The sequence below is a fragment of the Anneissia japonica genome, unplaced genomic scaffold, assembly GCF_011630105.1.
Source record: "Anneissia japonica isolate Jap-2015-1 unplaced genomic scaffold, ASM1163010v1 scaffold7731_len1735946_cov199, whole genome shotgun sequence".
Classification (NCBI taxonomy): domain Eukaryota; kingdom Metazoa; phylum Echinodermata; class Crinoidea; order Comatulida; family Comatulidae; genus Anneissia; species Anneissia japonica.
The window spans coordinates 81,910-89,508 of NW_022758997.1; the positions used below are offsets into that span (position 1 = coordinate 81,910).

At 33.8% G+C, this 7,599-nt stretch overlaps 1 long non-coding RNA gene across 2 annotated transcripts; it reads right to left on the minus strand.

Annotated features, from left to right (window-relative positions):
* Positions 1-3,847: 3,847 nt before the first annotated feature.
* On the minus strand, positions 3,848-7,587 carry LOC117125482. Of its 2 annotated transcripts, none has more exons than XR_004448134.1 (3): positions 7,472-7,587; positions 5,765-5,959; positions 3,848-4,215 (listed from the first exon to the last, which is right to left on the minus strand). It is a non-coding gene; the product is annotated as an uncharacterized LOC117125482 (long non-coding RNA). The 2 variants fall into 2 exon arrangements; XR_004448133.1 differs by lacking the exon at positions 7,472-7,587 and adding an exon at positions 7,256-7,391.
* Positions 7,588-7,599: the final 12 nt, after the last annotated feature.

Sequence of the window (7,599 nt, forward strand, 5' to 3'; positions counted from 1 at the left end):
TACGTAACATCTCCGGTTACGTTCATCCGTATGTTTTAAAGCATTAAATTAAGTTACAGCCTATATACTAATTCCATTGGTATTCTTTAATTTAAAAAGTCGATTCTTATCCTACAATCATCAGCATACTCATAATTATTAACATCATCATCATTATCATGGTTATGGTTAATGGTTATTAATTTATAGATCGCAAAATACAAAAAGTCTCTAAGCACTATCAGGCAAGTGTAAAGATGGAACGGAAACCAAAACCCCCCCAAAAAATATCATGAATATAATCATAACCACTACCATCGTTATTACCATCATCATCATCCCCATTATCATAAAGGATTGGCGCTTCAGAAAAAGAAAAATGAATTGTTCTTTTTTTTTTTTTATTCCTTTCCAGGTGGCGTTTTACATATCAATACTGAATGGAGTTGAAAGACTACGAAGGAGACTTTACAAATGATATAACAAATGTGAGTACAGTATTGGACATTTTTCATCGTTAATTCAATAGTTAAATGGGAATTCTGCCTTCATTCTATGGTTATTATTTTGACTAAGTTAGGAATTTAAGGCATTGACGATTATATTCTCGATAGAAGCATGCACTTGACATGGTTGCATTCTATTCATTGCTCTATTATTCAACAACAACATGCATTCTAGATAACTCCCTAAAATATCGAAGACCTGAAACTGGATAAAGAAACGGTATTTCCACAGCTTGCGGATTGTTAACTTCCGATCGTTGTTTACATTGTAGATTCGTTTCTGTTTTTTTAATTGATATTATATGAAATTTATTACCAAGAATCTTGTCATTATCTGGTCCCAATTTTTAATCATGAATAATCGAAATTTGTTACAGCCCGACAAAAATAATTGTCTATATTATTTTTAAAGGACAGCGAAAGTGATCGAAGTACGCCTAAATAACACCGTCTTTATCAATATTGATATTAATATCTTCATGGAAGTGTACCTCAATGACGATGCACGGGTGGCTCCAGTTGGTGGGGGGGGGGGGTTCCAGGACCCCTTCGGGTAGGAAAACCACGATTAGTCGGAGAAAAAGCATATGTGTTTTCTACATATTAGTAGACTTCAAAATCGATTAAATAACCCTTTGAAACCCCTAAATTGTCATATTTTCCGGGGGCCTCGTCCCCTCGAACACTTTCGAGAGATTTTGAGCGACGCCCGACCACGCTCACTTTTAATTTCTTTTTCCCCCTTCGGGCAAATCCTTGCGCCACCATTGTGACGGATCCAGGAATTCGAAATAGGCCAAGATGGGATCCAGGATGGGACTTTTACAAATGGATTTGATTATGGCACCCCCATGCTGCTTGCTCTAGATGGCCGGAAATGACTTAAAATACAATTTTTTTCCCTCCATTTTAAAAATAATTTTGAATAATTTAGGTGAGGGCCGGATGCACACTCTCCCTTCGAATCTGCCAATGCATACAGCTGTCATTTTTTCCTCGAAAATACAGAGCAATTGACCATCTTATATACAATAAAAAGTAATAAAATTGAAAATTTATAAAGATGAAATATAAAAAAGGGAAATTAAGAAAACCAGATAGGTCCTACAGTTTTAAAACCAGAAATGAGCCGTACACGGATGAGCGTCACTCTCTCTATTTGGCCATGTATGCACGGATACTCCATGTAAGGTGGTATGCTGGGCCCCAGTAACGTCATGTAGTTGGTGTAAATAGCTAATAGTTTTAAATTCAAAAGCAACTAGCCTTGCTCATGTAGCCCGAGTTACCATAACTTATAAACTAGCATTGACCCCCCATCTTCCGACTCCACGTTATAAAAAATATTAATTTGCCAATCCAAACAAATTCATTTTCATAGCCAATCCAATTATAGTCAAAACGCACATGCCCGATCCTGAACCATAAAATTTCTCCCCATGAACCCCGCCCCATGAATTTTATTCCGGGACCCTGACCAAGGCAGCCCCTTGTTTCAGACCCCGATCAGTATTGTTGGACTCCCTGTCGACAATATTATCTTTCTTCCTGATTTACGGACATTTTACTACAAATATCCTTAAATTGAGCCTACCAGCCAATTTATGTGTCTATGTACATTATTAAAGTGTCTGGTAATTGACAGGAAAACAGTTTTGTCATTCAGGTACTAAATTGGAATTTAATAACTTTATTAATCATCAATTATGGAATTAAATTTCTCATTTTTCAGCTCATCGACATGTGAGAGTATATCATTTAATGGGACCCCATTTGAAATGAGCTGGACTCCTGATACTCATTAATTTTTACTTTTCTTCATCACAATTCATTTTTCATCTTGCTTGTGCGTGTTGAACATCGAATAAATTTAATCAATCAGTCAATAAATATTATATCATGAAAAATGTTTGTATAAACGTATAGCTGTAGTATTATATTTATTGTTTGAATATACTGTATTTATGATATATAGGCCTATATTCATTTCTATTGAATGGCACACTGTTATATAATTAATTTACCCATGAAAATCGAATGCTAACATTTGTTCACGCTATTGCAATCTACTTGGCCTACTTAATACCATGTATTTGATGATCCTCATTCATTCCGTGGCATGAAAGCATTGCCCATACATTGCGACAGTTTAAACAAATTATGTTGCGGTTGGAGTGCTCACTAATTTTTATTTATATATTATGTTTTTGGTAATCCGTAATCATTCTTTCTCTGTTTTTAAATTTGTTATCACTATTTTTCTATTCTAGTGAGGTAGACAACGAAGTCACAAATATCAGGATAGAATGTCCGGACTCGATCGTGAATGGGCGACAGAACTTACCAATTATTGACAGATAACCAAAAATGGTGTCACTCATCAAGCTTCCTGCAAAATTCTGGATATGAAATTAATTAAAATATAGTGTGGATTTTATCTTTTTTAATATTTTCCTCTGCAAAAATCTCGCTAATATTGTTAACAATAGCCCTATGTATTAATTCATGTAGGCTTATATTTATAAATATCGTATTATTACTACTAATGTATATCTTAATAACAGAGAAAGTAACGCGTTTGTTGTAAATAATATAGACATGTAAGATAGTAATATATATAATTTAAAATCAGGTCTATTGATTTTTTTTTTTGCCGAATGTACATGTTATATTCAATATATAATAAAATGTATACATATATCTCAACTTGATTTCAGTGCTTGAAAATAAATATCAAATAAAATTATGCATTTCTGCTCATCTTATTCAATGTTTGTGTTTACTGTAATAAATTCTATAACTAAAATATCCTTATAGGCGGAAACCAAAAGTGAAGAATTGCTTCATCAATATTAGCTACCGTACTCTGTTTGTTTGTCTATTTAAGGACGCCCTCAACAAAACACATAACACCGGAAATGACGTGGTTGCTAAGCAACAAGCTCATGAATAATCATGAATATTCAGTAACACCTGTTCTAATTAGACTAACAATAAAATCTTTTTGGTCGATTTTGTCAAAATTGAGGTAAAAGTTTTTATTGTTAGTCTAATGAGCACAGGTGTTACTGAATATGCATGAGCTGTAGCCTAGCAACCGACGTCATTTCCTGTTTTGTAAAAATTCGACGGTACCACCTTGTTCTGAAAATTTCGTAACTTGTTGGTATCTTGTAAATATTTTGCAATATTAGTGTTTATAAGATATAGAAGCTTATAATAGTAGTATATTCAATTCGAACTAATTATAATATATTTAATTCGATTATATACTGATTAATATCATGAAATATAATTAGGCCCTATTATTAATGCAATTACGACAAATGAAGTACACACAGTGATGTATTATGGATTATAATGTTTATTTCTTACATACTAGGAAATCTTACATCTAATCAGAACTATAGGCCTATAAATGTAGTATAAACAAAACTATATAATATACCGTAATACATATTTAGAATCCTTACGCCTAATTATATTTATGTATGCAAGATCGTTCGAGGATTACAGGAAACATAATTTGCAAATTTAATTCAATTCCGATGATCCAGTGGTATAAAACCTAATCAATATTAGCGCTCGATTATTTGCGGATCACATAAATCCGGCTATTGATAGTAGGCCTACATTGTGTTCCGGCAATTTAATACACATCGTGTTCCGCTGACAATGATTGTACATCGACTTCGCACTTCTGATAGATTGGTAAATTTGACCTGAGACACTGAAATAAAAGAGATTGAATTAGTGAGAAATACATTCAAAATATTTTCATTTTGGCATCTGTGTTAAGTAGGCACATTTAAGTATAAACCTCATTAGATTAAAAGCACTTTTTGGAAACTTTATGAAATTCATACTTTCATGAGGTATAGAAATACAAATTCAGAAAATATAATTAATTGTTTGATTGATTCATTAGTAAAGTGTGCATGTTAATAAGACGTTATTTTAAAGTGAATGGGTGCGTACGCTCCCCACCGCCCAACAGTTCAACTCAAGAAAGGTCCACATTTTTAGGACAGTCGAAAATGTACTAAATATAGAATTTGTTATTTTTTGCAATAAAACTTAAAAGCGAATATTAAATATTAACATTTCACCCAATACAGTACTCTGTCGGAACCTCTGTATCGTCATTTAGGCCTAATACCAAAGCGCTGGGGTCCAACCGGCTCTTCACCTTCAACCCATCATTATAGCAATCCGCAAGACAGTTTATATACTGTCTCTTATACACATCTAGATGTGTATAAGAGACAGCCCATGCTGCTTGCTCTAGATGGCCGGAAATGACTTAAAATACAATTTTTTTCCCTCCATTTTAAAAATAATTTTGAATAATTTAGGTGTTTAGTAGATAGTTCCACCCACAAAATGCATCTCTTACTTGGCTACCCTCAGGTAAAAGGTTAAAATCACAAGTCTGTAGAACAAATAGATATCTTAATTCATTCGTACCACTTTCCATTAGAATGCTTAACCAAAATATCAAATAAGTTTTATGGCCTAATTATAATTTATTTTCTCCACTACTAGCTATTTATTATTTATACTGACTACTGCATTTTGTTTTGCGATGTGATGTACTAACTGATTTTCCGAAATGACACAAATAAAGCCTATATATATAGGATATTCGGTATAGAATATTTAGAAGTAACAAAAATGCTGATAATATATCGAAAACGAATGCAGTGCAGGAAATATATTAAACTGTAAAAATATACAAGTTTTTGAGAACATTAACGGCATTAAGATCACTTTATGCTGCATTCCAATTTCATTCATTTGTTTATTTATGCGATTGTTATCGGCCTATTCAAATTAAAGCGCAATATTAGGTTTTTAAGTCAATATATAAATAACATTACACTTGATTTAATTAAAATAATTTTATTTAATTTTAAAGAGTACTTAGATTTACATTGTTGAATGTAGGTTGCAAAAACATATGCCTACTACAAAAAATATACGGTATGTCATTACACAACAACAAATCTTTAGCTCTATTGTTGTTACTGTTGTTTACATTTTCACTCCGATATTCCGGTTAAAATGCCATTGTATTATGGTCAAATTTTAAGATTTGCTATGTTGTAAAATAGTCCACAAAATGAATGAAAAAGACTCTCTACAAACTGAATTAAAGCACAGTCTCCGGTCTGAAAATGTAGGCCTAAACAACAACACAACAATGGATGCCGCAATAACACCATGTAGGTATACAGGCTTGTACAAATACAGTATGGCATAGTACACGCTCTTCTTACCTATATGTACATTTTTCTAACTTAGAAGAAACACCAATCCAACATTTAATATTTTAGAAGCTGTTTTTTGCGACGACATGTACGATATTGTAGTTTACATCACGTTTGCTTTCACCGTAATTTGGATGTTATCATACAGGTGCACAACCAACCAGGTATCTGAAGGAAAACTTGCTGCAGTAGTGCCCTACCGGACTAAAGCATGATATAAAGTTAGTGGGCGACTAGATACCATAATAATGCTCTGCATGGATGGGGATGAGGTGGGCAAATTTTGCTAAAATTAATTGTCAACGAAGTTTTCAATTAATTTATAACACGAGCTTGAAGTGCATAGGCTACAGTGCACACAAAACACGCACATGGTGAATATCTACTTAAATATAACATTCGAATGACATTGAAGTGCAAAAATTATTAATAAATTTATATAATTTATAGGTAAAAGTATATATATATGTTTTTAATTAATAAAAATATGAGAAAAAGTGGTCCAGCCAAATCCGGTGCGGTTCCGACGGCCTTGGATATTGGGCTTCTTGGGACTGGGAATTAGTCTGGTCTGGAAATGTTTGGTTAGGCCTATCATAATCAAATTTAATGCAGAACATAAAATACGAACGCAATGCTCAACAGTGTCCATCAGGACCAGGAATGTGACACCCTCCATCTGTGGTAGCACCTTCTGGGTAAGGGGTAAATATGGGGTTTTATTCTTATCGGCCTATTATTATAACAATTCTGTTAATTTTGATATATGCCTAAATACGGGTGATCTGCATATATGTAGATTTTTTTTAATTGCTTGCTGTCTATATTTAAACATACATGCAAAAGCGAGAAATTTTAACATATACTTTTATATTGTTCAAACAAGGAGGTATTGAATAGACTACTTAATACCTCCTTGGTATTTAATAATGAACCTTATTAATAGATGTTTAAATCATAGGTCTATTCGTGGAGCAGCTCATGGGGAACCGTACTCCACATATTGTTTAAGGGGGTTGGTTCCCCCAAATTTTCGACCGCAATGTAATTTCATTAGTCAAGATGCCTGAAAATTGTTGAAACGAATTGCATAAATGACCCAGGTTTTAACGAAAAAGCGCTGTCCAGCCAGAGTACATGATGATGAATTTTACTATAGCATATAAGAATGTCCTTTCCGGCCATACAGAGGTACTATTTCCTCGAATTTTCAAACCTCAATCCAACCAATGTGGGGCTGAGGTGGGTGTGGACAGATGATTGTTCCCCCCTCCACAACCTTTCAAAACAGATCTGCGCCGCTTTGCAAATGTATTAGCTAAACTACAGACAATTCAACAACACTTTGCCGCTACTACTAAACCGGGGGTTGTTATTACTGTACTATCAAATTTTCTAATTCTCTGTCAAATATTTAACACGATTGAATAAAGCCGGATATATTTAAATAGGATCTGAAAATAGGCCTAGAGTAATATATTGATGCTTTTGTGGACTCACAATTCACAGTCATAGATTGCCTCCGCGTCAAAGTTGAAATGGACATGCAAGCGCCAGAGCACCTAAATCACCGCCTCGACTACGATATGAAGTCAGATTGTTTCTTTCAAGGTGAAGTAATTAATGTGCAAAAAATAATTATAACCAAAGAAAATTAACACTATTTTCATAATCGCTTGAAACCTCAAACGATTTTACCACCTAAAAAGCTCTGACCTTTTATCGATTTTCTATTCATGTTCAGATGTTGGGTTGAGCAGGCAATGCTGCAGATGATAATAGTTAATAATTAGTATTGTGATCGCGACCTCGGGTTATTCTGTTCAAGTGCCGCCAACCCGAGT